Source organism: Solea solea, chromosome 3 (genome assembly GCF_958295425.1).
Source record: "Solea solea chromosome 3, fSolSol10.1, whole genome shotgun sequence".
In the NCBI taxonomy this organism is placed as follows: domain Eukaryota; kingdom Metazoa; phylum Chordata; class Actinopteri; order Pleuronectiformes; family Soleidae; genus Solea; species Solea solea.
In genome coordinates this window covers 910,554-925,494 of record NC_081136.1, presented here as the reverse complement: position 1 = coordinate 925,494, position 14,941 = coordinate 910,554, and positions in this window count along the sequence as shown.

Below are 14,941 nucleotides of genomic sequence, written 5' to 3'. Positions count from 1 at the left end.
CACAAACGGCGTTTTGTCGCTCAGCTGAGAGACGCAGCGGCACCGCAGTCCCCTCGCATCTATTTAGCATCGGAGTCTTAATTGATTGCTGACTGTCTCTGCAGTAATTATCACATGCGGTAATTAGCACGTGTGTGCCCACATACATGCATGTACTGCACACACACACACACACACAGTGTCTCATCTGTTGCTATGGAGACTTTCTGCACAGCCACCCTTGTGATCATCCAGCTCAAAATGGTGGTTAATGAAGTAGCAAATCCAAATCATTAGCATAATTAATATGGACTCCTGATTGCCTTTTGGGTCTCTCTCCCTCTCCCTCCCCCCTGCTCTCCCCCTCTCTCAAAGCCATTATTGACTCTCTGTCTTGTGCATTCGTTGAGCTTATGACTGATATTCAGAAAAATCTATAATCCTGAGTTGTGGTTCTGTGGTGATTGTCACCACAGCTAATATCTTATGTCACACTTAAAGGTCCGCGGTGTAAAAATCCACCAGGGTCGTAATTGAACGTACGTAAATGCATGTTAAAGTGTTTCACAATTAAAAGTCGGACATTTATTAGCTTCAATCTGCACAGTCGGCTTACGTTTGCACTTGAAACGGTGCCTTTACTTGGTGGGCGGGGCTGGTGGAGTGGGCGGTGCCCGATGGCCGCGTCAGCGCAACATCGTACTGGTTTGACGGGACACAACAGACAACTGTCGTCCAATACGTTGCCTGTCGCGGGTGCTTCGGTATTGTCCAGCTCAACTCAGACCGTTCCATATTTGGCACCCTTCCCTTGGGGGGGTACCGGAGTAAAATGGTACGGTTGGGGCTGACTTTTGACTGAGAACAGTACCTTTACTTGGTCGGTGAGGGTGTGGCCTATTCCCGATGGCCACGTCAGCGAGATATGTAGCGTGACGGCGTACTGGTGTGACGGCGTTTAACGCGGACACAGCAGACGACAACATGACCCATCAGTTGCCTGTCGCGGGTGCTATGGTATTGTCCAGCTCAACCCAGACCGCTCCATATTTGGCACCCTTCCCTTGACAGAGTAAAATGGTACGGTTGGGGCTGACTTTGGTAGGTGAGGGTGTGGCCTATCCCTGATCAGTCACATACTGGTGTCACGGCATCGAACGTGGACCCATCAGTTGTTGGTGGTATGGTGAGGTCCGGCTCAGCCCAGTGTCCCAGGGGCAGGGTACCAGCCGTGGAATGGTTTGTGGGAGGTTCTGAACTAAACTGTTCCACTCAGTGGAACCCGGTGTGTGCAGTCCTGACGTTTAGACTTAGTTTGGATAACTTTGACATTGTTTTGACAGGAAGTGCCAGAGAACAGGACTGTGGAACAGACAGGACTCGCCGTCGTGTCAATCAAAAGCCTAAATACTGTTTTCGTGTTGGCGTATATAGAATCATACCCGTAGGTAATGGGATCAAAGAGGTCTTTAAATCTCGACAGCCTTCCTGTGTGTGTTGAATTTCCAGTTTTCAAATCAAAGACATAAAAGAAATTGACGCTTCAGCCCGTCTCCACATCTGTCCCTGCGAGAGTCACCGATGGACAGACGGACGCCACGCTGCGATGGAGACGGACGTCGTTATCAGCAGCTGTGGAAACGTTAGCCGACACTTAAAAGGCAGTGCTCGTGTGCACATCATGCGTGAGCACAAATCTCTTACGGGCTATTTACTTATCAGCTCCTCTGTGTTTGCACTCGGAGCCGCTGTGTGCGACGAGCCCAGTCCAAATCCCTCCTGACGCCTCGGTGCAAAATGCTCCCGGCTGAGCGGCCGTTTGCAGCCAATCGATGCGACCGCGGCGCCATTAGGAGCCTTTTTAATTGGAAATGAAAGCAGATTCATTATCGCTGCTGTGACGGCTGAGCACGTCGAGAATGCGGCGCGACTGTTCGCCGCCGAGCGCGGGAACAGCTCGGGCGATTGATCCGGAGGTGCTGCCTCGGCGCCACGTTTCTGACACTTTCAGAAAAAAGAAAAAAGAAAGTTCCCGTTGTTGACAGTCATGTGTTTTCCTGCAGAAGCAGACGGAGATTTAACAAACAGGTGCCGAACTCTGGCAGCGGCGGCGTCTGATCAAGAGTGATGTGCTTGTGTGACGGGGGGAACGTCGGAGCACATATGGCCGCGCGGCTCACAGCAAAAATAAATAAGCATTAAATATGGAAACACAAGCGTTTTCCATGAGCCTCACTCCTCCAGTCATTATGTGATCATTAAAGAACCTTTGGTTATCAGTGCCACACGATATAGGGACTATAGTGCGGGTGTAGTATGATCACTGCGGGAGAAACCTGTGAAGCACCAGTCGTGTCCACAAATCTGAAAAACACTGAAGTGCAGGAGCTGCGAGCCGTGACGGAGGAGAGTGGAGCACAGGAAGGGAAGGTGGGGGTGAGGGGGTGGCACCTGGTCCAGATATTAGCTTCAGCTGGGATCTGTTGATGTTCAGCCAAACAACATGGATCCATGGATCCATGTGTGTCTGGTACCAACAACACACGTGTTTAGATTCTTGACCTTATACCTGTAGGTCTGGAAAACAATTATCTGGACTTCAGCGATCCAAACGGGTTTCGGTGGATTTTTATTTGAACCTTTTATTTTCAAGCGTTTCCACTCGAGAGGCGGCGCAGCACCGTTTCTCAGCGTGAACGAGGACGCCGTCTCACCCGTGCGGCGCTCAGGTGGAGAGCGAGGTCGCCGTCTCACCCCCGCGTCGCTCAGGTGGAGAGCGAAGACGCTCCGCAGCCTCCGGTGCTGAGAAATCTTTGCTTTTTTTTTTCCTGTTGCTGAATTTCTTTTCTCAAGGCGCTGTTGGTTCTGTGGCAGCGTGATGGAGGGAAGTGGGCGACTAATCGCACACGCGGCTCTCCAGGCTAACACCGAGTCTATTACGATGAGGCTGATGTGTCCACTTATGTCGTCCCCTCTGACTAATGTCAGCTTCTGCCGTGCGTTATAATCATCACTCTTCTTCGCCAGGGCGTCTCCGTCCTCCTCAGTCTTTTTAGGACTCAGACTGAACGAGGACACACGAGCGGTTACAGTGTTTCACTAACACACACACACACACGCACAATCCTTCCTATTGTGTTAATGAGGGGTTTTGATGTCAGCGGTCTCGCCGTCGAGGCAAATGAAGAGAGAGAGAGTCTCTTAAAGACGAGGCGGCGGCGAGAGGGGAAGAATTTGGAGAATCTTTATCACGGAGGCCCACTGTGGCCTCAGTGCTGCCTCATTAAGAGCAGCACAGTAACCACATTAATGTCCTTCAGTCGCAGCTTCAGTCGCAGACACTCACTAACACGATAGAGGAGGAATAAAATCAATGTGTACAGAACAGAGAGGTGAGTTACAGGCAGAAATAAAAGTCTTTACACCCTCGGACTCCGGGGGAGAAAGAAAAGAGCCGCATCAGTGCAGACACGGACAGTACAAGTCAATCTGAGGCTGTACGTCAGCGCATCGATAAAGCCTCTCGACAGTCAGTGGACTGTTGTTTGTCCTGGTTACTCTGTGAATAAAGTGTATCGTTGTTTTATTGCGTGGTGACTGCACGGGGAAACAACGTCACCTCATGTGCGCTCAACATTCTCGCTTCTCCCGTGATCTTCGGCTTAAACCAGTGTTGTTTTTGGCAGCCGTTCTAGATTTAGTCTCAGTTTTAGTCACTTTTTAGTCATTGATATGTGTGTTATAGTTTTAGTGAGTAGTAGTCCCATCCGTGTTGGGTCACCACGGCGGGGAGCGACACCGGGGTCGGCGGCGATGTCGGCAACCTACCCGACCCGTCGTGAAATCTTTGAATTGACGGATTACGCGCACAATCAGCAGAAATATCACGCGTCTCGTCATGTCTGCGTCATCAAAGATCCGTGATCATGTCGTCAGCGTCTCGTTATCGTCGTGGAAAAAAGGGGAGTCAACGAAAACAACGCTGGCTTAAACTGGGTCAGGTGAAACCCGGTGGATCTGGGTCTCCAGTCACAGTCCTCTTTAACTTTGTTGGCTGAAGTTGAGGATTCGATAACTTTCAGCAACGATCTGACGTCTATAACGACCCCCACACCGCTGGCAGGAGGTAGCGAGGATTCAGGCTCAAATCAGGAAGATTCATCGATGTGCAGGCCTCGGGGACTTGGTCATCTCCGAGCTGTCAGGTGCATCGCGGCCAATTACGGAACCTTTTTACATCCCCATGTTCTGTCAAGAGCTGCTGGCTGTAGCCGCAGCGGCTAATGGCTCGTGGCAGCGCGGGCACTTGTTTAACCCGTCAGCTGAAAACCTCTCAGGGGAACTGATTATGCTTGTTTACATCTGCTTTCTTTCTTTTCTTTGTACTTTTGTGACGGACTGAACCACAGACGAGTCGCACAGTGTCAAGAAGTCACAGCGTCAGTTCCCGAGTGGAAGCTCCGAGACTCGGGGTGTCAACGATGAAGAGGAGGAAGTGAGGTGTTTCATTGCTCTGTTGGTTCCTGGGGGAAATACCTGTTCACCGTGAATTGAGCCGTTTCTTCGGGCTTTGGACGGTAATTCAATCGCAATCGTTGGAGAAGAAAAGACTAAGTGCACTCTATTAACCTTCCCAGTAACTTTATGAATATCAACGCTGCATTGTTGCGCGTTGTTTGCCTTTATCGCCGTCTTGTTCTTTAATGGATGTTCAGAAACGAGAGAGAAGTGACTACAGCAGCGTCTAATGGAGAGAGGTTGTCTGTGGGGGAAGAATTAAATGTTTTCCTTGGCAATTAAAGTGGGTTGAGCCGCTCGGCGTCACATCTGCTGCACGCCGAGCCTCAGGTTTGGTGCGACGCCAGCAGAATAAATAAGTGTGATGGTTTGTGGCGTGTTTGACGCTAATATTTGCCCCCTTTTGTTTTTCCATTCTCAGACTTCACGGTGCATTGCAGTTGTTTCATTTTGACAGAATTGCCGTTCTTTAATCGCATTGTTTGGTCGTGTTTTGCTCTTGTTATCTTCACTGAGGCTTAAGAGTGTTATTAGTGAAAGGCTGGTGGCTCACAAAACCCCGCTAATCACTTTTTAATGAATCAAATGCAAATTGGAAGCATATTTTTTTGGAGGGACTTTGTGTTTGTTCACTTCTCTTTAAACACTGTTCAGACGCGACAGGAGAGATTAGCGTCGTCGCGTGACTTCCTCTCGTTCAGAGCTCAAATCTCATTTTTACAACCTGAACGTTTCGGTCACTCAAGGAAACAACAATCCAGACAACGGAAGACAACAGTAGAGCTGAAACAATGAATCCTTTATTATGAAAAAAAGCTTCAAACCGATTATCAAAATAGTTGCTGATTCGTTTAATAATCGGTTTGAATCTTTTTTCATGATTAAAACAAGAATTCTGATGGTTTCAGCGTCTTAAATATGAATATTTTCTTCATTTCTTTGCTCCATAGAACAAAGAAATCATTAAAACTGAATCATTTTTGGTTTTTGGACAAAAACAAGACATTCAGGAACATGGTCATCTCCAGATTGATCCATATTTCCAACGTTCTCTGACATTTCATGGACCAAACAGAAAATAATCGTCAGTTGTGGCTCGAGACACTTGTTTATCAGAAGAACGTTTGTGCCGCGGCTCCACGGCGCCATCTGGGACAGAAACCGGCTCAGAGGTCTGTCGTCCATTTTGTTTACTGTGTTTGGACCAGTTGTTTTTTGGGGGCGTGGCCTGTAACTACAAAATTCTACGTGGAAGATGATCACTGTTGCTCCCTTTGGGGAGGAGTCACGCTAACTCTGACTCCGCCGTGTCATCGAGCCATAGTTTTTTAGACACGCCTGTTTCCAGTATTTTTTTTAACATTTACAACGTGTGGAGAGAGGACAAGGTTTCTCTGAAAGGACAGAAGTGGAATGAAGAGCCGTGACATCGATTCACTTATTGACGAGCTCTTCACCGACAAGAGCCAAGGTAACAGAGGAGATTGTGAAGTGGGTTCTTTTGACAATGGAACTTGAGTCTGACTGAAGTGTTTAAATGTGTGTTTTTTTGGTCTTGTAGTCGGGACCTGCTGCGTCTTTATTCACGCCAGTGTCACGTTCATGAAAAGACACCAAGTGTTGTCAGTCGCACACGTTTGATCATTTTTAACCCGTGGGGACACAGGAGCTGTTGATGCACCGCTGCCTCTTGTGGTGACTTTACGTCACCGGGGTTAATCTGAATCCGGGATTCCCGACACTGAAGATAACTGAGAGAAAGTTACAGGTGAAATAAGTCCTGTGTGCCGCTGTGTTCCAGCTGGATCACGATATATGTGAAGATATCATAGACTTTGTACATAAATAAATAAACTAAGCACAACAGTTGATTTGTTTCCTGCTCCTCGTCCTCGTGCCGTGCAGCTGTGAGTTACTCCTTCACTGCGTTGCATTTTGGGAAATTATCCAAAACACACAATCAACATTTTTGCCTTTTTTGGGGCGGTGCACGCTGGCTTTTGTGATTACATGTGATTTTGTGGAGTGGAAACGTGAGAAGAACTCCGGAGCAGCTCAGGAAACAGCGAGCGCGGTGATTAACTCGGCTGAGGACGCCTGACGGCGGCGCTCACGTGGGCTGATGAAGGGATTAAATCACCTGCGTGACTGTGTTTTAATCTGGGGAAATAGGATATAAAACGACAGAATATTTGCAGATTACCTGCAGAAGTGAACTGCGTTTGAACCAAAGTTTTTATGAATAAAAGCTCAAACTCCGACCTTTGGAGACGTTACCACTGAGCTTTCTCTCCGTCTTTACATCAACAGAAGGGATGAGACACTCGTCCGTCCCCCCGTCTTTAAGATGATCCAGTTCTAAAAATAACTTCTCATTAATTCCTTGTGGTTGTGCCATCTGGCAACACTGAGCGGCACACAGGGTTCTGTGGGGGTTCCACAATCGTGCCGGCGACGGCCAGAGGTTTTAACTTCTCGTCTTTTTCGCAGAACCCTTTTCAAATGGATTCAAGGAGATGAAAGATCGCGGCGACGCTGAGCCTCAGAAATCACGTTCTCTGCTTCAGGGAAATCCGTTCATATGTGGCAGAAATATTCTCCCAAAGGTCAAATTTGAATTTTGACCTGTTTAGATTCCATTCCATCGTGTTTGACTTGAACTCGTGGATGAACCGACTTCGTCATCCCTCGCGTTTGCTGGCCTTCAAATTCATGCCGTCTTGTTTTCCGTCATCATCCACTTATCTGAGATTGAGTTCCCTTTCCACACTTCCCTTTCCCTGGCCACGTTGTCCAACTCTGACTGGGGCTGTTTCCAGGTGTTTCCAGTAGAACAGCGAGGAGATAATATAATCTCTCCACCTCCTTGGTCTGCACCGATGTCTCCTTCCAGTTGGACATGCGTGGAAAACCCTGTGACGTCCTGACCAGGTGCCTGAACCACCGCAACAATAGAGTTCTATTGTTCTGTTGCTGCACGGCTAAAGCTCAACTGTCAAAGTCACAATGGCCTCATGAACATCTCATCTTCTACCACTTCATCCTCTGGGTCAAACAACCATTCACCCTCACACCTACGGTCAATTTAAAGATCTGCATGTTTTTTGGACTGTGAGAGCAAACCGGAGAACCCGGAGAACCTGGAGAAACCGGAGAATGAACACTGGAGCAGAGGAGATGTTCGACCGCTGGTCGGTAATTCCCAGATTATCCAAGTTTGAAGGCCAGTGTTCATCGTTAGAAGATAACGCTCATTTGAATGAACGCTTCAAGGTGAATTGAACGCCAAAGTCGCCGTTATTCCTGCTCCTGACCTCCATTTAGAAGCATCATATGGACACATGCATGACATCGATGAGAACGTCACGCAGATTTCTGACCCTCATGAACATCGGGCACCGTTCCCACACACAGACACTCAGGACTCAGGACAAACGGCATCTGGTTCTTGGAGATGAGAAGAGGAGGCGGTGCCTGTGTGAAAATATAAGCCTGGTTTTTACTAAATTGAGAAGTGGAACTAAATATAAGTGACACTAGTTTCTAATTTCCCGTAGACGCAGATATCATCATTTCTAAATCAATACATGATTAGCTCGGCCTCCACTGGTCATTTGTTCTGAATTGAGTTTCATACCTCAAACAACGAGGGGAATTATGGGATATATTTAGACAAATAAACGTAGTCGTCTCACTCCACTCTGGAAAAAAATGATCAAAAGTGTCTGACCGCGCTCACCTCGCAGACACTTTCTATGAACTTCACAGCGCAGGTGGTGAGTTGTTGTGTTTTGGAAGTTTGAAAGACGAAACTTTTGTCTGTTTTGTCTGAAGAGTTCCTGACGTGTACAAATGAAAGTGGCTGTTTTTGTGTTTTTTAACGCTTTTTTCTTCTGAGGAAAGAAAACAAACCCTTTTATAGAAATGATTTCTTTTTTGTGGGGAGTTTGAAATGTCAGGGCAGCTTTAGACGAACAACAACAACAACAAAAAAGACAAAGCAGACTGTTGACACGCCCGGAGGAAGCTGCTCTATTGACACCGGGATGATTAAGCGCTGTGGAAGACTTCATAAACACAACATTTTTGTATTTCATGCCTCGCTGCCTTCTTTTTTTCCTCTCACAAGCTGCTTTTTACGTCCCAGAGTGCCGTTCGCTGCTTTTCCATAATTAAACAAATATCATATCACTTCAACGGTAAATAAATAAATAAACTCCCTAATGAAAATGCTATTACGTTCCGTCTTTGCCGCTCAAGGGGGCCAAACATTTAATTTCTATTATTTCTGGGCTGAATGAACGAACGCTGCTCCAGGTTTTAACAAAAAAAACAACAAACTCATAGTTAATATTCTGATGCTTGTTTGTAATGTCTTAAAGTTTGGCAACACAGATTAATGAGCCTTTAATCTGATTATTGGCACTGGCATTAGAATATTTCATTCATATTCATGTAAAAGATTAGATCAACATTACATCCACTTATAAGCAAATATCGGATTATTGCTTGTGTTAAATACGACTAAGATTAATGTTACTTTTGAGTAGAGTAGAGATTATTAAATTAATCATCAACTATTTGATCATCGATGAATCAGTTTGAGTTTTCTGTCATTTTTCAGCTTCTTAAATGTGAATATTTTCTACTTTCTGTCATTTTTCAGCTTCTTAAATGTGAATATTTTCCAGTTTCTGTCATTTTTCAGCTTCTTAAATGTGAATATTTTCTACTTTCTGTCATTTTTCAGCTTCTTAAATGTGAATATTTTCTACTTTCTGTCATTTTTCAGCTTCTTAAATGTGAATATTTTCTACTTTCTGTCATTTTTCAGCTTCTTAAATGTGGATATTTTCTACTTTCTGTCATTTTTCAGCTTCTTAAATGTGAATATTTTCTACTTTCTGTCATTTTTCAGCTTCTTAAATGTGAATATTTTCTACTTTCTGTCATTTTTCAGCTTCTTAAATGTGAATATTTTCTACTTTCTGTCATTTTTCAGCTTCTTAAATGTGGATATTTTCTGGTTTCTGTCATTTTTCAGCTTCTTAAATGTGGATATTTTCTACTTTCTGTAATTTTTCAGCTTCTTAAATGTGAATATTTTCCAGTTTCTGTCATTTTTCAGCTTCTTAAATGTGAATATTTTCTACTTTCTGTCGTTTTTCAGCTTCTTAAATGTGGATATTTTCTACTTTCTGTCATTTTTCAGCTTCTTAAATGTGGATATTTTCTACTTTCTGTCATTTTTCAGCTTCTTAAATGTGAATATTTTCTACTTTCTGTCATTTTTCAGCTTCTTAAATGTGGATATTTTCTGGTTTCTGTCATTTTTCAGCTTCTTAAATGTGAATATTTTAATATCGAATAAACGGGTAGAGCGATTTTTAACCCGGTTCTGTAGCTACAGAGCAGATGATTGGCTTCTGCGAGGCTGTGTCATATTATGGTCTGTCTCTGTGGCTCGGCACAAATTATATCTCTGATTCACGCTGAATGTGAACCATGGAAACGAGGACGCAGGGAGATGAAGATTTAGACGAGTGACAGTTATTTCCCTCTGGTCATGCATTCTTAGTCTCGGGCTCTGTGGTGTGTGTCTGAGCACGACTTTATCTAAATAGATCCCTGACACCCGGGGGATATTTCTGTCAGCTGGTAACTGAGTCACACGTCCTGTACGACGAGACCGTCCTGCTGTTGAGTTCTAAACTCTTCTTCTTGGCTGCGAAGCAGTTCATTATGATCGGGATTCTCTAAAACAACCTGGTGTAGTCTTGGTGGATGTGAAGCGGAGTAAATGTTATATGTACGGTAAAGTTAGGAGACATCCACGCCGCTCACAACACATGGATTCCACTCTGGATACGCCCACCAAAAAAGGAGCCAGACGTTGGAAACGACGACGCAGTTACGACGCCGTTACCTGTGAACGAAAAGCTCGGTCAACACTGACTTAGAGCTTACGAAAAGTCATCAATCCAACATGTGGCACAAGTGTTAGCATATATATATATATATATATGTATATATATATATACAATGCAGCTTTTTGCCAAACCTCTTGAACTGCAGTCAGTCTTTGAGGGTCTGTTTTCCATGTAATTCCATGTAACTGTTGTTCACGGTGATGAGACGCACTTGAGAACATCTGTCAGGTCTCTGAAGCTCGATCATCTTCACTCAAGTCCTGTAAAGAACCCGGTGTTTGTGTGTGTGGGGGCTCCGGGAGAACAAGTATACGCTCCAAATCAATAACTCCTGTCGACTTTAATCCTCACGTCGAGTCAGACGAGAACGTGGACTCCACACTTCAGCTCGGTCCTCTCTCTGTCTGAGGCCTCCTGTGGTAGGAGAAGGTAAGTTCAGGATCGTGTCATTGATGTTAAGTCCTCCTGAGATTGCTAAACTACCTGATGTTCCTCATGCTGTCAGGAAACCAGAGTGGTTCTTCTCTAAAACCAGCGTTTTTGTTAAGATCCTGTCTCATCCCTGCTGTGTTCTCGCTACACAAGCCCTCGCTGTCAGCAGCTGCTGGCTTTTAATTGCACCAGGACTCAGCTTTGGTAATTATGTTGTCAAGCTCAAAAGAGTCTTGAGAGCAAATAATGTCACTGGTACAGCGGCTGGTCCTCTCTCTCTCTCTGTGTGTGTGTGTGCAGAGGAGATTTATCTTGATCTTGGAGAAGACATCCCTGTGCGAGGGGAAAATAAGCAGCCCAGGAGGCGACTGCACATACAAAGAACAATGTCACGTCGTTCGCAATCGAGAAACACTGGAAAACAAGGAAACTGTATTTTTCCCTCTTGCCAAAAATACAGCAGCACAAAGAGAGCGCGGCGGCTTTTATTGTTTAGCTTTATAAAAGAAAAGGTTTGTGTCATGTCAGTACCATGGGCTTTAATTACACTGTACCCACTGATAAATTATACACTCTCCGACTGTCGCTCTTCTCCCGACTCGGAGAAAGTTTCGCAAAAAAAAGGACGATTTTTATGCTAATTCGTCCTCACGGGGTGGAAGTGTTCGGAATACAGAGCCGATGTTGGAGTTTCTGCCGCTGTGCTCGACACAATTCAATATTTATGTGCAGGACAAAGTGCGGCGTCCACAGGGAGGACTTTGTCTTCCTGAATCAAGGGCTGGTGGTTTTTTCTTGTTTTTTCTGAACAACAGCAGCACCTGAGGAGAAGCTCCGAGGTTAGCCGAGCGTCCTGTGATGTCATCGGGCGGTCCCTGCTCGGGGCGCTCCACCGCGGGCTCTTTAAAAATTCAGTTGTTTTCATCATCACACCCAACGCAACCGTTTGTGAAGTGGTTCTGAGAGAGTGGGACAGGTGTGGACGAGTCCTGGAAGACCTGAAATCTAACCTCTGATGCATCTGCAATGTCAACGTCAGTGACCTGAATGTTTGTGCACGTGCAGCGACACTTGATCTGCGTTTCAGACGTGCACACAAACAAGTGTGGAGGTGAGGCATGTGCATGTCAAAGGTCAAACTGGTCTTCGTCTTCTTCTCATGGTGTGTTTACACCCAGAGGAACGGTTGGGTACGTTTTGGTTTTTTTCCATTAGAAATTGTACCAAAAATAACCTGCAAAGAGTTCACATTAGTAGTCGTAGCATATAATAAATATGTTTTGCGTTCCCTTGCAATATTTTTTGTTCCCTCGCAATATTTTTTATTTTCCCTTGCAATATTTAAAACATTCCCTCGCAATATTTTTTACGTTCCCTCGCAATATTTAAAACATTCCCTCGCAATATTTGTTTACGTTCCTTGCAATATTTTTTACGTTCCCTCGCATAATTTTTTGCGTTGCCTCGCAATATTTTTTAGGTTCCCTCGCAATATTTTTGCGTTCCCTCGCAATATTTAAAACATTCCCTCGCAATATTTTTTTACGTTCCCTCGCAATATTTTGTATGTTCCCTCGCATAATTTTTTGCGTTGCCTCGCAACATTTTTTAGGTTCCCTCGCAATATTTTTGCGTTCCCTTGCAATATTTTTTAGGTTCCCTCGCAATATTTTTTTTTACGTTCCCTCGCAATATTTTTTACGTTCCCTCTAAATATTTTTTCAATCCCTTGCAATATTTTCGGGTTCAAAGCAAACCTCAGAGGTTGGACACTGGAGTCGGTCGCTGCCGCGGAGATTTCTTTTATTATTTTTTGACAACACGAGAAGTGATCAATGACAGTCCCAGCTCGCCGGCAAACTTTCAGGGTCAGTGTTTCTCTGAGAAGCTCTGCAGCATCTGCACAGGGAGAGAGAGAGTGAAGGGAATCCAGACCACATCATTCTCTCTGTTCACAAACCTTCACATGTGCATGAATTCAGCTCACACATCCTTCACCTGCAGTCAGAGTCGTACACGCAGACGAGAAATGAAAACGCACAACTGGGGTTTGGTCTGTGTGTCCGGCTGCGGGGTCAGAACACTCATCGCCGCGGCAACAGCCCTGAACACAGGAGGCGTGACAGCAGAGGACGAGATGATGATTAATAAATAAACAAGACGATGACGAAAGGAACGCCTGAATCCCGACTGTAATCACACACGAGTGTACAGTACGTGCTCCAGGCCGGGTCACTGCCACAGCGCTTTGTGATTAGAACTCCAAATCTGACCTTGAGGCTGCGAGCAGAGGAAGCACCGCGGCCAAACACCGGAGAGGATTAAAAAAAGAAAGGAGGAGTGGAATCTGACAGATAATGGAAAGACAAAGACGGCGAGGAGAGGGAGGCAGGGGCTCTGGGAGCGTGAGTGAGTGAGGGGGAGGAATCATGGAGGCATAATGGAATACGTTATGAGTCGGCAAGATGGACGGATGAAGAGCAGGAGAGAGAGAAAACATGGAGGGCAGAGCTCACTCACAGCTCAAGTTTGGGCAGATTCAAATGAATTCAAAAAGATAATCCTGAAGTAAAAAGAAGTGGCTCCAACTCATTGTTGATCGTGATTGAGAAAAGCCTCCTCTCCTTTTTTTCCCCCCTGATATTGTAAAGGAAGCTGAAGACGAAAGGAAGAAAGCTTATGCCTCACAATTGCCCTTTAAATCAGCTCAGGAAATAAGGTGGGGGGGTAAAAGAGGAGAGTTTGAGTTTTTAAGAAGCAGTCAGTGCACGCGAGGACGCCCGACATCTATCACTTCTGTCTTATCAGTTTGAAACAGTTATGATTCCATCTTCATCAAGAGTTTTTTATTATTTAATACTGCTGCTGATGCTACACCTCATTCACCATGAGTCAGCAGCCGGTTAGCATAGCATCGCTTACAGTTCAGCAAAATAACTACATTTCATAATAAAGGCAAAGGAGAGTGGATTTTTGTTTTTTAACTCCCATACTTACATTTTTTTGGGGGGGCAACAATAAATATGTGTCCACTGACCATGACTCAGCAGTTATTTTGGATTTAGCTGAGCCTCAGCAGACAAATCCAATTTCAACAAGCGTGTAATAATATCCTTGTTGCCTGGGAAACAAAGAATGAAACACAGAGGTGGTGTTAATGAGCGAGCTTCAGTCGCCTCCCGTCGTTTTACGCTAACTGCTAACTCCACAGTTACGAGCGTGTTTTTATCTTCTTACCTGGGAAAATAAGTACATTATACAAAGTATTTAAGGGAAACTGGATATTTGTAGATTTTCACATCTGAACGCGCCACGTTAGCTTATGCTAAGCTATGCTAGCTGCGTCCCAACACAACAAAAATGTGATATTAAGGTGGTCGTACATTTCAAATGCTCTGGTTACTAAGTTGATCTGAACATGCTAAGGCTAGGTTTCCCGTCCCTCAATCCCTGGGTTATTTGTACCGTAATCCTTTGTCACAGCGCCACTTACAGGCCTGGCATGTGTACTACAGCGTTCCGAGTGGTTTTGAATTGATGCCGCGTTTATGGGAAACTTTTCCAGATTCGAGCCTCAGACTTTTAGAAGTCGTTGCATAAATAATGAAGCTTGATGGACTTTAGATGCAAGGAGATAATGATCTCCTTAACATTAGGGGAATGCTCTGGGAACCTTCAGAGAACGTTCTCTAAACGTTTGTGTGGGGTTTTTGACAAAGTAACGTTCTGGGAACCAAATGTGCAACCAAAGCTTTAGGGAAACTTTCTGTGGGAACCACAGGAGAACCTTCAGGGAACGATCCCGCAACCTAAAGATAACCAAAAAATGTGGTTAAAACCTCATTTATATTAAATGGAGTGTCAGTGATTCACGATATCTTTCTACAGAGATATAAATCAGCACTTCACGTCACTGCTCTCCCAGTTTTCACCACAAAGGGAAGAAAGAGTGAACTCACAGACACGAGAAGTGAGCGGCCACAGAGTCGCTGAGGATGTGAGGAAATGAGCAAAGTAACTGGAGTGAGAGAGGAGGAAGTTTGGAGAGGTGACTTCTTTCTTTTTTTTACAGCTAATGAGGC